Genomic DNA, 20,381 nt, shown 5'->3' with positions numbered 1-20,381 from the left:
AAAGGCCTTTTTAGAAAAAGAGGAAGAAATTAGTAAGAAATTCACATCACCGCCCCTTTATAGGACTGCTGACACTGCCTCCAGATGTCTAGTGCAGAGTACAGGACCCTCTCCACCTTTGGAGAAGGCGATGACCGCAGTAGGATACTTCCATTTAATTCCTACAGCATCTCCTGAGGAGACACCACACCCTGATTGGCCCACACCACAACGTCGTCTGTCCAAAAATTGTTATGAGTGTGGAAAACCTGGCCATTACAGTAAAGATTGTCATTATCATCTTGGCATACAGTGCTATCAGTGTGGACAATATGGTCATTATAGTAGGGATTGCCACTATCGGTCTAACAATCACTCTTCATTTCCCAGAGGGAATATTAGAGGCAGATATGCTGCAAGGGGGGGACCGAGCAGACCACCACCACCACCACAATTTGACCCTAATCACTGGAGGAGCAGTGGCAGTCGAAGCCAATACGTCCCTCCATCTCAATGACGCCAGGCTTTAATAGCCAACATACATGTCCCCAGATAAAGTGAGTTCACACCTATCAGAGAAGGTATCTGCGTATGTAGGACCTTACATTGCCACCTTAGTGAAGCTTGGACAGAACACAGTGTGAACTTAATATGAAACACAGTTTTAAATGGAACCACATTTAGTAAGACCATCCTTTAGGATGATCTCTTTATTCTGAGCCTTATTTTTATAGCTATTGCTTGCTTTACTGCAATATTCATTTCAGGACAAAGAAACTAAGATAAGAATTCGCTTACCTAGGATATTTGTGTACATAAGACTAGTAAATCCTTGCCAGCCTTCCCGATGTCTGTCATGTAAGCCGGAGTGACACGCGTTGCATACAGGAACCCCCGGTATATAAAACCCTCCGGTATATAAAATCCAAAAATAAATAGATATGTCTCTATAGACTTTGTCTGACTAATTACGTGCTGTCCCTACTACTGAAAACAGCAGCCGTGCACTGGGATCAGATGCATGTGGTCAGTCAGTTGTTATCTGATTGAGAACTTTTGTAGTGCCATCACAGATGTTTAACGCTCTAAAAGTAATAAGCTTGTGGACAGATATAACGAGTTGCTAAGCTTCCCGTGTTAATTTATTTACTGGTCTTATTGTTCAAGCTATTAAGATTTATTTGTGTTACCATTTGCAGGTATATTTTAGTATAAGCATTTTTAATATAAGTAAGTTAATTTTTAAATGGTACCATATAGTTTTAAGTTATAAGCTTAAGTTCCTCTTTTCAATGCATTCACATTGCAATTTATTTTTATTAAGGTGATCACTTTGCGCATGCGATACCTTCCTCTTACAACATGTTATTTCCTTTCTGCTCTGAACTGTACATTTGTGGTAAAAGAGGGATCAAGGGGGGGAGCGAGATACACCTCCCACCAATTTAAATCCCTTTTGCTCTTAACTTTACATACTGATTCTTTATTATGTTACTGACTTCACATTCCTTTAATACTGAACTTGAGTACTGACAAGAACATATACTAGTGTTAGAATTTAGAGTCTGAGCTGCTGAATTATGATTCTGAGAGGAGAATTATGAATTTGAAAGGACATTTTAACTAAAGAGTCAAACTGTATCTTAACAGAAAAAAAAAGGGAAGTTGTCTCTTGCAAACCTGCAGAGTACAGCTTATCTGTTCTGCCAGCACTGGCTGTGCTGCGAACGGAAGAAAAAAAAAAGGAGAAATAGTTTCTAGTTTAAAATGTAGCATATTTAAGTATTAGTTATTTGATATTTGAGTTCTAATTATTATAATTATTTGATATGATACATTGACTATAAGCTCAGAACATTATTGATTAAATTTATTTAATATTATTGGTTGGAAATCTATATGTACAATATTTGTTAATTTGATATTTCAATTGTATGCTAGTATTTACTTTTCAGGTCTTCAAGGACTTCTACCTTTTCGATAGGACTTCTACCTTTTTGACAGAATTCTGAACTTTTATTTTTCATACACATTTTTGAATTTTTGATTTTTGATCCACTTTTCTTTTGATACATTTTTTGATATGACTTTTGAGCTCAAATTATATGTTATCTGTTGTTCGTCCTCTGTGATGAAGACAAGGAATGTATATTTGTTGGATGGATGAATATGTGTCAGTCCAGTGTGACATATGTTTAATGTCATGTCTGAAATACGTGTTATTTGTGGTTTAGCTTACCACAGATGACCTTTTTTAAATGCTTAATTTGCTTTTATGCTACTTTACCATATTAGGTATCTGAAACTATTAAAGAAGCACATATTCTCACTAGGCCGTGATGAATGAAAAGCTGTTACACCTTACTGAAAGCTTGAAAACAACATTTATGGGACTCACTCCATTCTTCCCATCCCTTCTATGGAAGTCTCGGCCTTAACACAGAATTCATCTTCCACTCATCATTGAACTTTACTACTCTTGCTTGATTATATTTTGCCTTTATGTTGTTGTACTCTACATTAATGCAGTTCTCATGATTGTGTGAATCTTATTGCCCTGATCAGATTAGATCCATTCCCAATTATTGTCAGCTCTTTACACAAAGACTAATTGTTATGCATTACACCACACTATGCTTTGTCGAATGCCAGTGATAATTGATTGCCATATACTCCAAGCCCATATGCCATTCTGCAAATGCCATGATTTGGATATCTGCATACATCTACGTACACCTACATGTTACACACCACATTAATTTAAAATACTAAAGTTTTGCTGCTATTCCCAGTTCTCTCATATCCATTATATGATTAATTAAGATGATCATTCATCCCTAGGTCCCATAGATAACTGGTTTGACTTACCATCTATGATTTCATTATTGCTTTCCACGTTATATTCATCTCCAGTTGATATACTCTGCCCTTTTTAGTCCAGACTTGTTCAGACATCTGCGTGTCAGTGAAAGACCGGCGCAATGTGCTGCAGCATAGTTTGTCAGTTCAGCCTTCACACCGTTCTTGGGCAGCTCATGTGAATAGGCTGCACAGACCAGCTATAGCTATGCCCAAATTGAAGAGAACATGCATGGCTAGTGATTCTAGAGGTTTAATGTAGTCCCAAATGTTTATATAGTTATTCTTGGTGATTGAAGACAGAATTATGACATTCATTTGATCTCCCTATTCTTAAACATCACATTTAGTAGAGTTTGCAGATACCATCCCATTGGTTACAGAGATTTCTTATCCCTCATCCATATTGATGTCTCCTTCGACATCCTACTCCTAATTTAGATTTGAAGCATTTGTTTATATTCCCAAAATGTTCAAATGCATGGTAGGCTAAGACATAAGCAATAGTACTCCCAAGCATGGTTTTGCTTCTATTAATTAATTCCAACTATTGCTTCTGCTATGTCTCAAATACTCTCAAGTTACTCTCAAGTTGCTGCAGTCCGTCAACATCTAATGATGAGCATGATTGAATCCCCTTCTGAAACTAATTAATGAGATTTTCCAAGGGAAAAGATTGCATTTCCATAGAATTTGGTTTAATTGACGGGAAACACAGTTTAAAGTGGCTTACATTTCTAAAGTGAGTTTGCAATGGTTAATTGTGAGAATGAATGAAGTTTGTTATTTTAATGGCCTAAGACATCATCCTGCATTACTGTGAAGACAACTATGAACTCCTATACCATATTAAAGGAAGCCTTTCATTTACCAGCAGCAATGTTACCTCCTCAGGCTGTTATGCTTAACGATGACGGGTAAGCACCAGGTAGCAAATCATTAGGATTGCGTACCGTGGGCAACCTAAGACAGTGGCATTAACCCTGAGTAGAATGATGGATTATTGCTTCAACCATTCTAACCATTCATTGACGATCAATAATCAATCATTAAGTGGATTAATTGATTTATATGCTGCTAATAGGACCACATTACAGAATCTTGGACCAACTGGAAGAAGGCCAGAACAATACCTGAATGAAGAATGAATGTGAGATTGAATGACAATAAAACAAAGTACAAAATGAGTATGCCTGAACAATTGTGATTGTGAGTGTGAGTTGTATAAAAAGAATGATTCAACACCATAAAGAATATGGAAGCCATTTTTAACAGTACAAAAAGGTGGGTCATACTAAATTGATGCTATGACCATTTCAATCCAGGAAATGCAATCTCAGCCTTTCATTTGTGAATCGTTTCCCAACGATTCAAGGGGGGGAATGTATATAGGCCTTGAGCCTGAATGTGTATTTCCTGATTCTGCTGGCAACATATTTCACAACCATGTGCTTTGGCAAGCTCAATACCGGAAGATGGCAACACCCCAGAGACGGTACCTGATTGGACAATAAAGCTACGTTCATAATTGGATATTGACTGAAATTAATACACCCAGGATGTGCATCAATGTATTTCTATTGGACAGTGCAAAAAGTTTAAAAACTGCAGCCGAAGAGCTCCGCATCTGAGAAGCAAGCTGATGCCCAGTTGCCACTGACCTGCGCCTCCAGAGAAACAACGACTTCCTCTTTCCTTGTTCCTCTTTCTGAATTGTCTATATTGTCTTTGTATTGCTATCAATAAATTTGCCTTTTAGATCATAAAGCTGTCTGAAGGTGCTTCCTGAATACCAGCAGAAAACAGGACCTCTTCAAAGAACAAAGAGATAATCAGAGACCTGAAAGCTATTAGTTACTTCAAGATAACACAGTAACACCCGGTGAACATCCAACTTCTGTAAATCCTTGGAAAATGGATCCGACCTATCCAGATTAGAGAAGGACGGAAGCTCCACAGACTGATTCAAATGAAAAGCGGAAACCACTTTCGACAGAAAAGAAGGAACCGTTCGCAGGAACACACCAGAGTCCGAAATCCGCAAGAACGGCTCTCTGGAAGACAAGGCTTTCAGCTCGGACACCCTCCAAGTGGAGGAAATCACCACCAAAAACACCACTTTCAACGTGAGGTCTTTTAATGTTGCTTTTCGCAAAGGCTCAAAAGGCGCCGAACACAAAGCCCTAAGGACCAAGTTGAGCTTCCAGGAAGGACATGGTGAACTCACCGGCGGCCGCAAATGCTTCATACCCCGTAAGAAACGAGAGACATCAGGATGTGCCGCTAATGCTGTCCCTTGAATGGAACCACGCAGAGATCCAAGAGCTGCCACCTGTACCTTTAAGGAACTACAGGACAGTCCTTTAGCTAAACCTGCTTGCAGGAAAGCCAAGATGTCAGGAATGGACATATGCATGGGCATAATCCCCCAGTCTACACACCATGACTCAAATACCTTCCACACACGAACATAGGAGAGAGAGGTGGAAGTCTTCTGTGAACACAACAGAGGGGTTACCACCGCATCGAATAACTTTTGTCTTTTAGACGCCGCCTCTCAAAAGCCAAGCCGCTAGATAGAAGTGATCGGCCTGGTCGAAACAGACGGGTCCCTGATGAAGAAGGTTTGGAAGATATGGAAACCTCAGAGGACCTTCCACCATCAGATTGACTAGATCCGCAAACCACGCCGAACCGGCCGCTACTTAGATCACGTCAGCCGGATGACTCTCTATCCTTCTGAGCACTTTGCCTATTAGAGGCCAAGGGGGAAACACATACAGCAGAACAGTGATCGGCCAGGGCAGAACCAGAGCATCTACGCCCTCTGCCCCCGTTTCTCTGCGACAGACAAAGAAACGTGAAGCCTTGGTGTTTTTGAACGTCGCCATCAGATCCATGCACGGAGTGCCCCATCTGTTGCAGATGATCTGAAAGGCCTTGTCCGCCAACTCCCACTCTCCGGGATCAAGAAGATGCCGACTTAGAAAATCCGCGTGAACGTTGTCGACTTCGGCAATGTGGGATGCTGCTATGCTGAGGAGATTCTGCTCCGCCCACGCAATTAACCATTGAGCTTCCAGCGCTACTGGCTGACTCCTCCTACCTCCTTGGCGATTGATGAATGTGACTGTGGTTGGATTGTTGGTCAGCACCCTGACCGCCTTCCCCCTGACAAGCGGGGAGAATGCCAACAACGCCAGTTGAACCGCTCTGGTTTCCAAATGATTGATGGACCACAGAGATTCTTCTGGGGACCAGCAGCCCTGTACTGACTGCCGGAAACAAACTGCTCCCTAGCCGGAAAGACTGGCATCCGTAGTTACCACCGTCCAATCCGGTAAAACCAAGGGAACTCCCCGACTCAAATTGTCTGAAATGAGCCACCAATCCAGACTGGAGTAAGCGGCCTCCGTCAGAGGCAATTGCAGGTGGAACTGTTCGGAAACCGGATTCCAGCGGGAAAGTAAGGCTGACTGTAAAGGGCACATGTGAGCGAAGGCCCATGGAACCAGTTCTAGAGTGGAAGTCATGGAACCCAGGACTTGCAAGTAGTTCCAGACTATCGGAGAGCGCTTGTACAGTAAAACTCGCACCTGATCTTGCAACTTGGTAAAGCGGTAGGGCGTTAAGAAAACTCTCCCCTGTTGGGTGTTGAACGCACCCAAAAACGCCAACGACTGGGAAGGTGTTAGATGACTTTTTGAGAAGTTGACCACCCATCCTAGGCTATGGCTCTAATTAACGGGGATTTTTCTGAAGAAATTAATTTCCATACAGGTACCAGGCAGAACTGTCTATTGTCTTCTTTGCTATTCATTGTAGAAATTACTTACCTGATAATTTTGTTTTCCTTAGTGTAGACAGATGGACTCAGGACCAAAGGGTATAGTGTACTCCTATTAGCAGATGGGAGACAGAGTCAGATTTCAAGCTGACATCAGCCTACATATACCCATGCAGGAAGCTTAGCTCTTCAGTATTCTCGAAAAGCAATTGTGGATATATGTGTGTTTTAATAACTTCATTAACTTGGCTAACTTGATTATCTAGGACTGGTTGAACTGATTTCAAAATTGGAGACCGCCAGTGTACTCAACTGTAAAACGCTGACACCCGGCAACTATGGGTGTCTTGAACTAGGGGTAATACCTGGCTTACCCGTTCTTGTCTTGCTCTCAGGGATTGTCCCCGAGGTTTCCTGATTTTGGGGCAGCCATGGGCGGGATGCTGAGTCCATCTGTATACACTAAGGAAAACAAAATTATCAGGTAAGTAATTTCTCCATTTCTTAGCGTGTAGCAGATGGACTCAGGACCAATGGGATGTACAAAAGCTACTCCCGAACCGGGTGCAAATGATGCAAATGATGTGTCCTCCCGGCCTGGACATCCAGACGGTAGAACCTGGAGAAGGTAGGTATGGAGGACCACGTCACCGTCCAACAGATCTCGGTGGGTGACAGCATCTTGGTTTCTGCCCAGGACGCTGCCTGGGCCCTTGTAGAATGGGCCTTGACTTGTAGAGGCGGAGGCTTCCCTACCTCTACGTAGGCCACTTTGATTACTTCTTTGATCCAGCGGGCTATGGTTGCCCGCGAGGCCACTTCCCCTTGTTTCTTCCCGCTGTGAAGGATGAATAGGTGGTCCATCTTTCGTACGGATTCCGATCTTTCCAGGTATTGGACTAGGAGTCTGCTGATGTTTAGGTGGTGAAGACGGCATGAGTCTTTTGAGTCCTTATGTTCATCTGGAGATGGTAGAGATATGGTTTGGTTTAGATGAAAAAGAGGGGACTGTGCATAGTTGTATGGATCCCAGTGGGAACCTGAGGAACAGAGAAGGGCGACCAAAATAAGGGGAATGGAACAGCTCCCCTATGAGGAAAGTCTAAAGAGGTTAGGACTTTTCAGCTTGGAGAAGAGGCGGCTGAGGGGGAATATGATAGAGGTGTTTAAAATCATGAGAGATCTAGAATGGGTAGATGTGAATCGGTTATTTACTCTTTCAGATAATAGAAAGACTAGGGGGCACTCCATGAAGTTAGCATGTGGCACATTTAAAACTAATCAGAGAAAGTTCTTTTTCACTCAACACACAATTAAACTCTGGAATTTGTTGCCAGAGGATGTGGTTAGTGCAGTTAGCATAGCTGTGTTTAAAAAAGGATTGGATAAGTTCTTGGAGGAGAAGTCCATTACCTGCTATTAATTAAGTTGACTTAGAAAATAGCCACTGCTATTACTAGCAATGGTAACATGGAATAGACTTAGTTTTTGGGTACTTGCCAGGTTCGTATGGCCTGGATTGGTCACTGTTGGAAACAGGATGCTGGGCTTGATGGACCCTTGGTCTGACCCAGCATGGCATGTTATTATGTTCTTAGGATAGGGCTTGAAGCTCGGAGATGCGACGGGCTGAATATATTGCCACTAGGAATGAAGTCTTCAAGGTCAGTAGCCATAGTGACAGACCGCGAGTAGGTCTGAAGGAAGCTCCCGCTAAGAAGTCTAGTACTAGGATTGAGATTCCATAGGGGCACAGGCCACTTTAAGGGTGGTCGGATTTGTTTGACCCCTCTCAGGAAGTGGGAAACATCTGGATGGATTGATAGACTGATGCCGTCTACTTTGGCTCTGAAGCAGGCCAGCACGGCCACCTGAACCTTGAGGGAGTTGAGAGACAACCCCTTCTTCAAGCCGTCCTGCAGAAATTCCAGGATCATGGGAATTTTGACTGTCCGCGGAAGTATCTCACAGTCCTCACACCTGGCTTCGAATAGTCTCCATATTCATACGTAAGCTAGAGACGTGGAAAACTTGCGTGCTCGGAGCAAGGTGTCAATCACTGCCTTAGAGTATCAGCTCTTTTTCAGGCGAATCCTCTCAACAGCCAGACCGTAAGAGAGAATCAGGTTGGGTCTTCGTGGAGGATCGGTCCTTGCCGGAGAAGGTCCCTGTGTGGAGGTAGGCACAGAGGGTTCCCTGCAAGAAGTCTTCGCATGTCTGCGTACCATTGCCTTCTTGGCCAGTCCGGGGCCACTAGAAGTTCTAGCCCCCTGTGGTGTTCTATCTTGCGGATGATCCCAACCAGTAGTGGCCATGGAGGAAAGGCGTACAGCAGGACTTCCTGTGGCCAGGTCTGGATGAGGGCGTCGATTCTCTGGGATTGTGGTGGTCGCCTGGTAACTTTCCTCTGGAGATTTTGCCCTGATCAGCCAATCGTCCAGATACGGATGTACGAGGATTCCTTTCCTCAGTGTCGCCGCCTCTACCACCATAATTTTGGTGAACGTCCGAGGAGCAGTAGCTAGTCCAAAGGGAAGTGCCCGGAACTGGTAATGATGGTCCAGTATCGCGAAGCGTAGGACACACTGATGGTCGTGGTGGACCGGAATGTGGAGATAGGCTTCGGATAGATCCGGTTGTACTGCCTTTTGTTATGCTCTGGTGGTTTTTAGTGTGCCCATGGGCCTCAGCCCGGACCCAGACCTTCAGGGCCGAGCCAAGGGTTGACGGTGGCTCCGCATGGTTGACGGTCTTACCCTCTGCCAGGCCGGCAAGCTCCCAAGGCCAACATCCGAGGATGTTGGAAGCTGAATGGTCCTCCGACCATTCCGAGCCCTTTCGGACCTGCTGCAAACAGCATGGAGCAGCAGGCCTGACCTGAGGTTGAGGGCAGACGGCCTTGACATGAAGACAGGACAACGATTGATGCGATGGCATCTAGACGAAGACACTGGGATGATGCAACGGCATCCTTGGACGAAGACACGGGGTTGATGCAACGGCATCCTTGGACGAAGACAGAGGGTTGATGCAACGGCATCCATGACGAAGACACATGGCTGATGCAACGGCATCCATGACAAGGAACTTGACATCCACATAGGCAAACACAAGGCATGGACATTGGCACTGTCTCTCGGGGCACCCTACTCAGGCCACCCGCGGGACTGAGTCATGGACCACCCTGTCCCACTGCGCGCCCTACACAGCCCTTGCAGGCTGGTCACGGACCACGAGGAGAACGGGACAGTGCAGGAAAGATCCAGGACAAGATGGCTCAAGAGCGCAGGACACCAGTCCACCTGCAGGCCACTCCAACCCGGGAAAGACGTCGTCCGAGGGAGTCTGACCCACAGGACCAGAAGGCTCAGGAGCGTAGAAGACGAGACGCAGGAAAACACATCAGGACGTGGAGGAACATAGCAAGACATCAAAACATGGACCGGGACCTCAGGCAGAACATCAAGACATGAAGACATGGAAGAAGGCAGACGAGACAAGGAGCTCCACGAAGACAGAAGACCTTACAAGGTTCTGGCAGGCAGGGGCCTCCAGAGGGAAGTCATCACGATGCAAGGCCAAGAACAGACTGATGGAGCAGCCCTTTATAGGGCTGAAGCAGGAAGTCCAATAACAGGTGGGGCCAGCACACTTCCTGTGCCTGGCCCTTTAAATCTTGAAGAGAGGCGCGCGCCAGCGCCAGCGCCGGCGCCTAAGGGAAGCAGGAGAAGCTGTGCAGGACCGCAGACAGCGGCCTGCACCGACGCACAGCATCAGAAGTGGCAGGGCTGGGCCTGGACGCAGGCTCCAACTTTGGCAGCGGCTCCAGCCGCTGCAGGAGGCCCCAGGGGCAGCTCCAGCCACTACTCCAGCCCGGGGCTGCGGCCTTAGCGCCGCGAAGATGAAGTCAGCGTTGGGGGCGGTCCCGGGCCCTGAAGAAGATGAAACAAGGCCGCGGCTCCGACCGGGGAGCACAGGAGACTCCAGGGCGGCCTCCGGGCCGCGTGGGCAGCAACGACCGGGGCTCCAGCTGCATGGAAGGCCCGACGGCGGCGTCCTGCCACATCAGGTGAAGAAACACAGCATGGGGTGAGTGTCTGCTCGCAGGGAGACCCGCGGGCAGCGAAGTCATAACACCTTTATGACTGAGCATAGGGTTTCCATGCGGAAATGCGGCACCCTCAGGTAGCGATGGACGGTCTTGAGGTCCAGGATGGGCCGGAACGTTCCCTCCTTCTTGGGGAATGATAAAATAGATAGAATAGTGACCAGTACTTTGTTGGTACGTGGGCACCGAGGTTATCGCCTTTAGGCTGAGTAGTTTTGTCAGTGTGGTTTCCACTGCCGTCCTCTTGGAGAGGGAGTGGCACGGTGATCTCACAAATTTGTCTGGAGGGATGCTGTGAAAGTCCAGATAGTATCCCTCTCGAATGATGGTTAGGACCCATTTATCCGACTTTATCTCGACCCATCTTTGGTAGAAGAGGGTAAGTCTGCCCCCTATGGCTTCTTCCTGTGGATGGTTCTGTTGATTATCATTGTGGGGTGTGGCCGGGTCCTGTACCTGAGCTGGCTCCCCTCTTGTTGTGTCTGTTCCGAAAGGACTGGGCCCTGCCTGCGGGGCGAGGTGCTTGGTATGTGTTTTTGTACGGTCTAAAATGCTGGGCTCCTCTGCCCTTGGTTCTCCGGGGAGAGGTGCGCTGGTTCTTTTGTTCCTGTCCTCCGGTAACTGGGGTACTGGGGATTCGCCCCATTTGTTGGCTTACTTCTCCAGTTCGCTTCCGAACAGGAGGGATCCTTTAAAACGCATTCTCGTGAGTTTCATCTTGGAGGTCGTGTCGGCTGAGCAATTTCGGAGCCATAGTTGCCTTCTGGCTGCCACTATGGATGAGACGCCCCTGGCTGAGGTGCGCACCAGGTCAGAGGTTGCATCCGTGAGGAAAGATATCGCCGGTTCTAATGTTTCGGCGGAAGTGGTTGCGTCCCTGGAGAGGAGCAAGCAGGCACGTGTCATAACGGCTCAGCAGGAAGCGATCTGCAGGGTCATTGCTGCAACATCAAATAACTGTTTAAGGATGGATTCCTGACATCTGTCCTGGGCATCCTTGAGTGCAGCTCCTCCTTCGACTGGGATGGTAGTGCGCTTTGATATAGCGCAGACCATGGTGTCCACTTTTGGGAATCCTAGGAGTTCTTTGGCAGTGGGTTGGTTCCAGGGGGTACAGGGCTTCTAGGGCCCGTCCTCCTTTGAAACTGGGCTCCGTGGCATTCCATTCCAGGTCAATCAGTTGTTGTACGGCCTGCAGCATTGGGAAATAGCATGAGGCCTGACGGAGACCGACCAAAACTAGGTTTGTCTTTGGCTCCGCTCTGGTACTTGCCCCAGGAATGGCCAGCGTCTTCAGGCTCAGAGACACGAGATCTGGTAACTTGTCTTTGGAGAAGAATCGCATCATGGTTCGGTATGGTTCCATCCCTGGAGGGATTTCCCCTTCCTTCAGGGATTCAGGCTCTTCCCCCGAGGTGTCTGTGTCCCCTAGGGGGAGGCTTTTGCCCGGCTGGAGCACGTCTCGGGGGGTCCGAGAAGGGCCTGGAAGGTCCTGCGCTTCTGGAGGAGACTGTGGCTGTGTCTCAGGCAGTACCGATTGCGCCTGGACAAAGGTTTGCAGCCCTTTGAAGAATTCCACACAGGAAAAGGTCCCTGGGTCCATATTGAATCCAGTGGAGTTCCCCGAGGTGCCCATCTGAGGGGCCGAGTTGGAGATACAGAGGTCCGGGGCACTATCATTGGTGGAGCCGGATTCCTCTACTGGCTGAGGCGGGGCTTGCTTCGGTTCCCCGAGTCTCTTCGCATTGCAGGCATAGGGCAGAGGCCACTTCAGTTTGTGCAGCTCTCAGATGGCAGGCTGGGCAGAGGGCTTGTCCCTTGGCTGGCGGTGCCATGATTTGTGCGCGTGGAGTGGCTCAAAACCTGTCTGTGTGCGTAGGTGCGTGCGCCGGGAGACTTAGTTGTGCGCTCCGGGTGCACCGACAATGTGCGTGCAGAATGCGGAAGATGTGTGTGCAGGCTGCTATTTGTGCGTTTAGCGGGGATGCACGCGCTGCTGTGCGCATAGTCCTATCTGTGCGCCCGGCACCGTTGTGTGTGCCGCTGTGCGCACGGCCCAGTTGTGCAGACAATACGGTGACCAAGGGGGGGAAATGGCACCGACAACCACGCGGGCAAGATGGCGACCCCCCTAGAGGGTCTCCACGTGAAGACCCTCGCACCGGATCGGGGTCTAGCCCGGATGGGACTGCTCAACCCAATTAAAAAGATGCCGGAAGGACGATCTGTGAGGCTAACCGAGCCTCGGAGACTGGAGACTTTAAGAAAGTTTTCCACCTTACCTTGTCTCGGCGCTTCCTGGTCTCGTGCCAGGCGGTCTCCGGCTGCGGGAGGGAGAGGGAAAATACCTTCACCACCGCGCTCAGTATCGCACCCGCTGCCTCTCAGCCACTCTGGGGGCTAAGTCCACATCGGGAACCGGTTACCGGACCGAGGCTTGCTCTGAGGGATCTCGGAAATCACCTCAGGAATTCTCGACTGGGGGAGGGACCCTTAGGTATCACCGTAGGAGAGCGGGGCTCATCTTCTAGAAGTAAGATTTCTTTCTTCTTTGGTTTGGATTTTCTAACACTGCCAGTGTGTGTAGTGTTCCTAATTGCTTAGGAGATGGAGAAATACTGAAGAGCTAAGCTTCCTGCACCGGTATATGTAGGGTGATGTCAGCTTGAAATCTGACTCTGTCTCCCAAATGCTATCAGTACATTATACTCATTGGTCCTGAGTCCATCTGCTATACGCTAGGAAATAAATGTTACAAAACAGCTGATGAACAGAATATCATCCAACAATTAAAAACTCATAAAAATTATTAAAAATTGTCCAAATGTCAATAAAATATCTCAAAATAGCAGACATATCACATAATACCCAATAATTAAAATGGCAGTCAATCAAGAAAAATAAACTTAAAAGGCTGCCTTTACTTACCCTCTCCAGCAACTCCCCTACTCCTATCCCTTGCAGGCCAATAGCACTCACCAGAAGCAGAAGTGGCTGCTGAAGCTCTGTCCTCACAGTCCTCTTCCTTAGGGCCCACAACCAGTCGCAACCAGTCTCTGTCGTACACAGACAAGTATCTCCCCAACTAGTATCTCTTCCTCACACACACACTAGTCACCTCCCTGATCAGTCTCTGCCTCTCTCACACACACACCAGTCATCTTCCTGACCAGTCTGTCTCTCTCTCACAGAAACATATCACCTCTGACCAGTCTCTCAATCACACATGCTCTGTCACTTACATACAAGCCCTCAATCACACACAAATGCTCTTGCTCCCATTCTACCACAACCCACAAAGCTACCACTCACACACCCATTCTTCCACTCACACACAAAGCTGCCACTCACGCATCCAGGATTCCATTCTACCACACACACAAAGCTGCCACTCACACACACAGGCACCCATTCTACCACACACACACAAGCTCACATAGAGCCTCTTCTCATTGTTTGGACCAATAAGCCTGGCCTCTGCTTATCAGCCGCCGCTGGCCTGACCTCTGGTGGTGCGCAAGGTCTCTCCGCTCTTTGGTCCCGCCGGCCTGGCCTCCAGCGGCGGCACGCAGCATCTCTTCATTCTTCAGCCCTGCCAGCGGCGCACAGCTTCTCTCCATTCTTCGGCCCTGCTGGCCTGGCCTCCAGCAGCGGCACACAGATCTCTCCATTCTTCGGCGGCGATACACAGGTCTCTCCATTCTTTGGCCCCGCCAGCCTGGCCTCCGGCGGTGGCGCACATTGTCTCTTCATTCTTCGGCCCCGCCAGCCTGCCCTCCGGCGGCGGCGCACAGATCTCTTCACTCTTCAGCCCCGTCCCTGGGGAAAAGGGAAGCACAAGCGGGGCAGTGGGATGCCGGGACACACCTGCCAGTGCTTGGTGACACAACAGTTGAGAACTGCTGGTCTATGAAATGAAATACCTATTTGACCCTTATATGTGTATATTGCACATTCTTCTACACCATTAATGAGAAGGAGAAATTACTACTTACCTGATAATTTCCTTTTCTTTAGTACAGACAGGTAAATCCAGAACCAGTGGGTTATGCACCTCTACTAGCAGATGGAGACAGTGACATCAGCCTATCAGTATTCTCTACTAAAGCCAAATGTGGACAAACAAAACTTGATTATTAACCATTCCGGCATTCAGCCAACAGAAAAACACTGAGTTCAGTCAAAGACTGTAATAACACTAGTCAAGGGACTGGATTGATACTTACTAGTACTCCCTGGAATACACAGCCACGCAGGAGGACCATAGCACAACCATTTGGCAACCAAGGATGGGAAGATGGATTCACCTGACTATACTAAAGAAAAGGAATTATCTGGTAAGCAGTAATTTCTCCTTTCTTAGTGTTCAGACAGGAGAATCCAGAACCAGTGGGATGCACCAAAGCTACTTCCAAACAGGTGGGAGGCTGCCCCCTGAACAGTCAAAACTGCACATGCAAAGGCTGCATCCTCCCAGGCCTGCACATCCAGACAATAATGCCTGGAAAAGGTTTGTAAGGAGGACCACATCGCAGCTCGGCAAATGTCGATGAGAGACAACAATCTAACCTCTGCCCATGACACTGCCTGAGCCCTAGTGGAATGAGCCCTAACCTGACTAGGCAATGGCTGCTAAGCATCCACATACACGGCCGTGACCACCTCCTTAATCCAGCGGGTTATTGTAGCCCATGCCTTTCGTCCTGTTTACTTCCACCGTGAGGTTCAAACAGGCAATCCGTCTTCCTGAGAGGTTTAGAAACCTCCAAATACCTCAAGATATGCCTCTTGACATGAGAGGCCCTTAACAGGCGATGTTCCTCCACATCCCTTTCCCTGTCCAGAGACGGCAAGGAAATGAACTGAATCAGGTGAAAATTGAGACTACTTTTGGAAAAAAGGAAGGAAGAGTATGCAGCTGTATCACCCCCAGAGTCACTCGCAGAAATGGCTCCTGACAAGACAAGGCCTACAGTTCGGATACCCTACGCGCCAAACAAATCACCACAAGAAACACCGTTTTCAGAGTCAGTAACCTCAAAGAAAGGTTATGCATTGGTCAAAAAGTTGGGCCCAATAGAAAATCCAAAACTAGATTAAGGCTCCACAAAGGCACTTGGCAACCACAGGGAGGATGAAGATGCTTCACTCCTTTCAAGAAACAGGCCACATCTGGATAAGCAGACAAGATTTCACCATTCACCTGACCTCAGAAACAAGCAAGAGCCACCAACTGTACCTTTAAGGAATTAAGGGACAACCCTTTACTCAATCCATTCTGCAAAAATTCCAAAATGAGCAGGATCTTAACAGAACAAGAAAGAAATCCTCAGTCTTCACATCAAGCCTCAAACACTCACCAAACCTGCACAAAGGCTAAGTAAGTGGAGCACTTTCTCGTAGCAAGGTGACAATCACTGCACTAGAATATCCACATTTTAGCAACTAAGCCCTCTCAAGGGCCATACCATAAGACAAAATAGTCAGATCTTCATGAAGAACAGGCCCCTGCCTTAGCAGATCCCTGTACGCCAGAAATCAGAAGAGAGAGTCATCAGGAGACTTCGTAGATCTTCATACCACGATCTTCTGGGCCAATCTGGAGCCACCAGAAACACCATCCCCCTGTGACTCTCAATCTTCTGAATCATTCTGCCCAACATGGTCCATGAGGAAAAGAATACAGCAGCTTGCCCTCTGGCCACTCCTGCCCAAAGGCATCGATGCCCAAGGACTGGGATCTCTCCCACGACTGAAGAATCGAGGAAACCGCATTATGAGAAGTTGCCAGCAGATCCAGAAACGGGAGACCCCAGCGAACTACTATTAACTGAAATGCCTCGTTTGACAATTCCCATTCTCCTGAATCCAAACCCTGTCTGGTGGAAAAGTTTGCTCTTACATTGTCTTTTCTTGCAATGTACAAGGCTGAAATCTTCTGAAGATGCACTTCCACCCATTCCATAATCTGGACTATTTCCTGTGACACTTGCTGGCTCTTGGTCCCTCCATGTCGATTGATGTAGGCCACTGTCATTACATTGTCCGACATTATCTGACCGTTCAACCCTGCAATCAGTCGCAGAACCACAAGAATGACAACCGGATGGCACGGGCTTCCAGCCGATTGATGCTCCAGGGAGACTTTTCTGTTCTCCAGCGTCCTTGCGCTGTCAGCTTCTGACAGTGAACTCCCCAACCCTAGAGGCTTGCATCTGTCGTGAGTACTAGCCAGTCTGGTGATCTTAGGGATAACCCTTTTTAGATGATCTGCTTGCAACTACCACTGGAGTTCTGCACTCACCTGCATCGGTAGGTGAAGCTGAATCGAATAGTCCTGAGACTGCAGGCTCCAACGAGACAGCAGAGAACACTGAAGAGGAGGCATAAGCGCCTCGCCCACGGCATCACTTCTAGGTTCACCTCCATCAAACTGAGTACCTGTAAATAAGACCACACTGTTGGACATATCGTGTATGTCAGACATTCCTGCGCCATCAGCTTCTGAATGTGGCTCTCTGGCAGGAACACCCTGCCCTGCTTCATGTTGAACCGAACACTGAGATCCTCTAGAGACTGAGATGGCTGAAGATTGCTCTTGTCCAGGTTTACCACCCAATCTAGTTCCTGCAACAAGGAAATCACCTTGCACGATACCCAGGGGCTCTCACCCAGAATCTTGGCCCGAATCAGCCAGTCCTCCAAATACATCCCATCCTTGATACTCTAGCTGAATTGAATATGCAAGTATTCCTCGGACAAATCCAGAGACATCAAACTTCCCCGACTGGACTGCCATTATTACCGATCGCAAGGTTTCCATGTAAAAATGAGTCACATGCAAATGACGGTTGACCCCCTTGAGATCCAGGATGGGGCGAAAAGTGCCTTCCTTCTTGGGCACAACGAAATAAATGGAATATCAGCCCATATTTTCTTGAGACGTGGGCAATAGAACCACAGCCCGCAGATTGAGGAGCCTTAAAGTACACTCCACTGCCTATCTTTTCTGCAGAGAGTTGCAGAGAGACACCATGAATACGTCCCGAGAAACACTGCGAAACTCCAGCGCATAGCCATCTCTTATCACCTCCAGAACCTACTGGTCTGAAGTGATTTCGACCCACCTCTGAAAGAAAAGAGGCGACTCCCTATTTCCTGTTCCCCACCTTCATTGGGATGCTCGGTGGGGGGGGGGGGGGGCTCTACTACCCAAGCCTATTCCCTGCCTGGGCCGAAAGGACTGAGACCCACCCAAAGGTCAAGCCCTCTGAAAGGCTACTTCCTCTATAGATCAAAAATGTACAACCTCTCATGCTGAAGGAGGGCAGCATTTGTTTCTTATCCTCTGGTAACCAAGAAACCTGGAACTTACCCCACTTACTGGCCATTTTCTCCAGCTCGCTCACAAACAAGAGCGAGCCTTTAAAGGGCAGCTTCATAAGGTTAGATTTGGAGGTTGCATCGACCATCCAATTTCTCAGCCATAACTGATGCCTGGCTGCTATTACCAAAGCAACCCCTCTGGCTGAAATGTGGACCAAATCGCAGCCCACATCTGCCAAAAAGTCAGCTGCTGGTTCCATCACTGCCCTGGCATTCACACCAATTCATCCACCTCCTGAGAGAGAAACAAACAAGAGAGAGAGCTACTAAGAAACAACAAGAAGTTATCTGTTAATTCATTACCATTGCTTCAAAGGCATGCTTAAGGATGGCCTCAATTCTCCTATCCTGAACATCCTTCAAGGCTGTTCCCCCTTCTATGGGAATAGTTGTCTACTTGGTAACAGCACACACAAGCGCATCCACTTTCGGAAAGTGCAATTGCTCTCACGCAGCTGGGTCCAGGGAGTACAGACCTTCCAAGACTCATCCCCTTTGAAATTAGCTTCTGAGGTGCCCCACTCAAGATCAATTAATTCTTGATCGGTCTCCATAATAGCAAAGAAACATGAGGCTTTACACAAAGAAATCAAAATAGGATCTTTCTTTGGCTCAGGCATGGATTCAGCCCCAGATACTCCCAGCATCTTCAATGTCTGGGAAATCAGAGCCAGTACTCACCTCTATGAGAGAACCGCAACACAGTTCTTTACGGCTACAATCCTGGAGGAATTTCCCCATTCTCCAGGGAGCAAGGATCGGCTTCATCATCTGTGTTATTTGGGTCCCTACTGGGAAGATCGGCAACTGATCTAGGCGTACCCAACGCTTACCGCAGCACCATGTGTGCGGGATTTCACCGCTTGTGACCCTGACCTGTTAAGAATTGGCTGGGGGCTGAAGACTGTGCCTGAAGAAAAGACTGCAGTCCTTGAAATAAATTCTACCCAAGAAAAGGCCGAAGGATCCATGCCAAAACCAGGTGGCACCTGTCCTGTGCCCACTGAACTATCTTCCCCCGCTGATGAACCAGTTAGGGAAGCTCCAAAGTCAGGCAACCTTTCTGTCAGCTCTTTTTCCATTCCCGCACCAGGCTGGGAAGAACTGAGCTTAGTAAAATCAGATGGAGGCAATTCTTCCTAAGCCTCCAAACAGTGCTGACACAAGTAACGTCAAGCTGGGATGCACAATATGACAAGCAACATGTAGGACAAGGCGCTTAGGATAATTTGCTGTGGTTTCCATCAGTTCTGCCAATACACCCCAACAGCTGTCTGACAATAGTGCGCCCAAATGAAGGCGCTCAACACTGTGCCTTGATAAGCGCACAAACAGAGCTCACCCAAGAAGCTCAGATAATACATGCAAAAGAGGTGCGTGCATGTATGCTCGCACAATCAGGTGCCCTGGTAAGTGCTCCTATGCACCTAACTAGGCATCCAACTGGACGCCCAACTAGGCGCACAACTAAGCGTACAATGGAATGCACAGCTATGGGCACAAAATCATGAACCAACGGAACTGAAGGGGGCAGTCTTGGGCATACAAAAACGTGCAAAAATGCCACCATGACTTATCATGCAGCGAACAAAACGAGCCTGAGAGTGGGGCCTAGCCAAAAAGACTGCTCAACCCGCCAGGATGCCCACATTCCCTGAGCTCCCCCGGAGGTGGGAACAACTGTCAGAATATGCACCGAGCATGGAGACCTGGGGGAGGCGAAATCTCTTCTTAACTCCCCTTTTCTCTTTCTCTCTCTCTTTTTTTTTTTACATTATCCTTTATCTGAGCTCAGCCTGTCCCAGATGAGTACAAGGTTGGTCTTCAGCTGTGGGGGGAGAGGGAACCTGACCTCCTGCACCTGCTTGCCTTTCAGATTTTTTTTTTTTTTACAGCTAAGACCACGCCAGTTGAAAAACCAACTACCGGACCAAGGCACTCATCCAAGGGACCACGGAATCTCCTCCAGAAATCTCAACTGAAGGAGGAACCATAAGGTATCACCACAGGAGAGCGGGGCAAATAATCCTTGTCTTCTCCTTTGAAAAATGCCTTTTTTTAATTTTTTTTTAAGCAATCCCCAGTAGGGAGATGCACATCCACCATCTGTTGGAGACAGAGAATACTGGCGGGCTGATGTCACTGCAGGAGTTATACATACCATGGTGTCAGCTTCGCCCTGTCTCCATCTGCTGGTAGAGGTACATAACCCACTGGTTCTGGATTCACCTGTGTGAACGCTAAGAAAGTACAAGATTTGAT

At 47.7% G+C, this 20,381-nt stretch overlaps 1 protein-coding gene across 3 annotated transcripts in view; it reads right to left on the bottom strand.

Annotated features, from left to right (window-relative positions):
- Window positions 1–20,381, bottom strand: part of MCM3AP (minichromosome maintenance complex component 3 associated protein) — a 248,152-nt gene that overhangs the window by 40,479 nt on the left and 187,292 nt on the right. The gene's annotated exons all lie outside the window — the stretch shown is intronic.

The sequence above is a fragment of the Rhinatrema bivittatum genome, chromosome 6 (assembly GCF_901001135.1).
Source record: "Rhinatrema bivittatum chromosome 6, aRhiBiv1.1, whole genome shotgun sequence".
Classification (NCBI taxonomy): domain Eukaryota; kingdom Metazoa; phylum Chordata; class Amphibia; order Gymnophiona; family Rhinatrematidae; genus Rhinatrema; species Rhinatrema bivittatum.
This window is presented reverse-complemented; position numbering and strand designations above follow the sequence as displayed.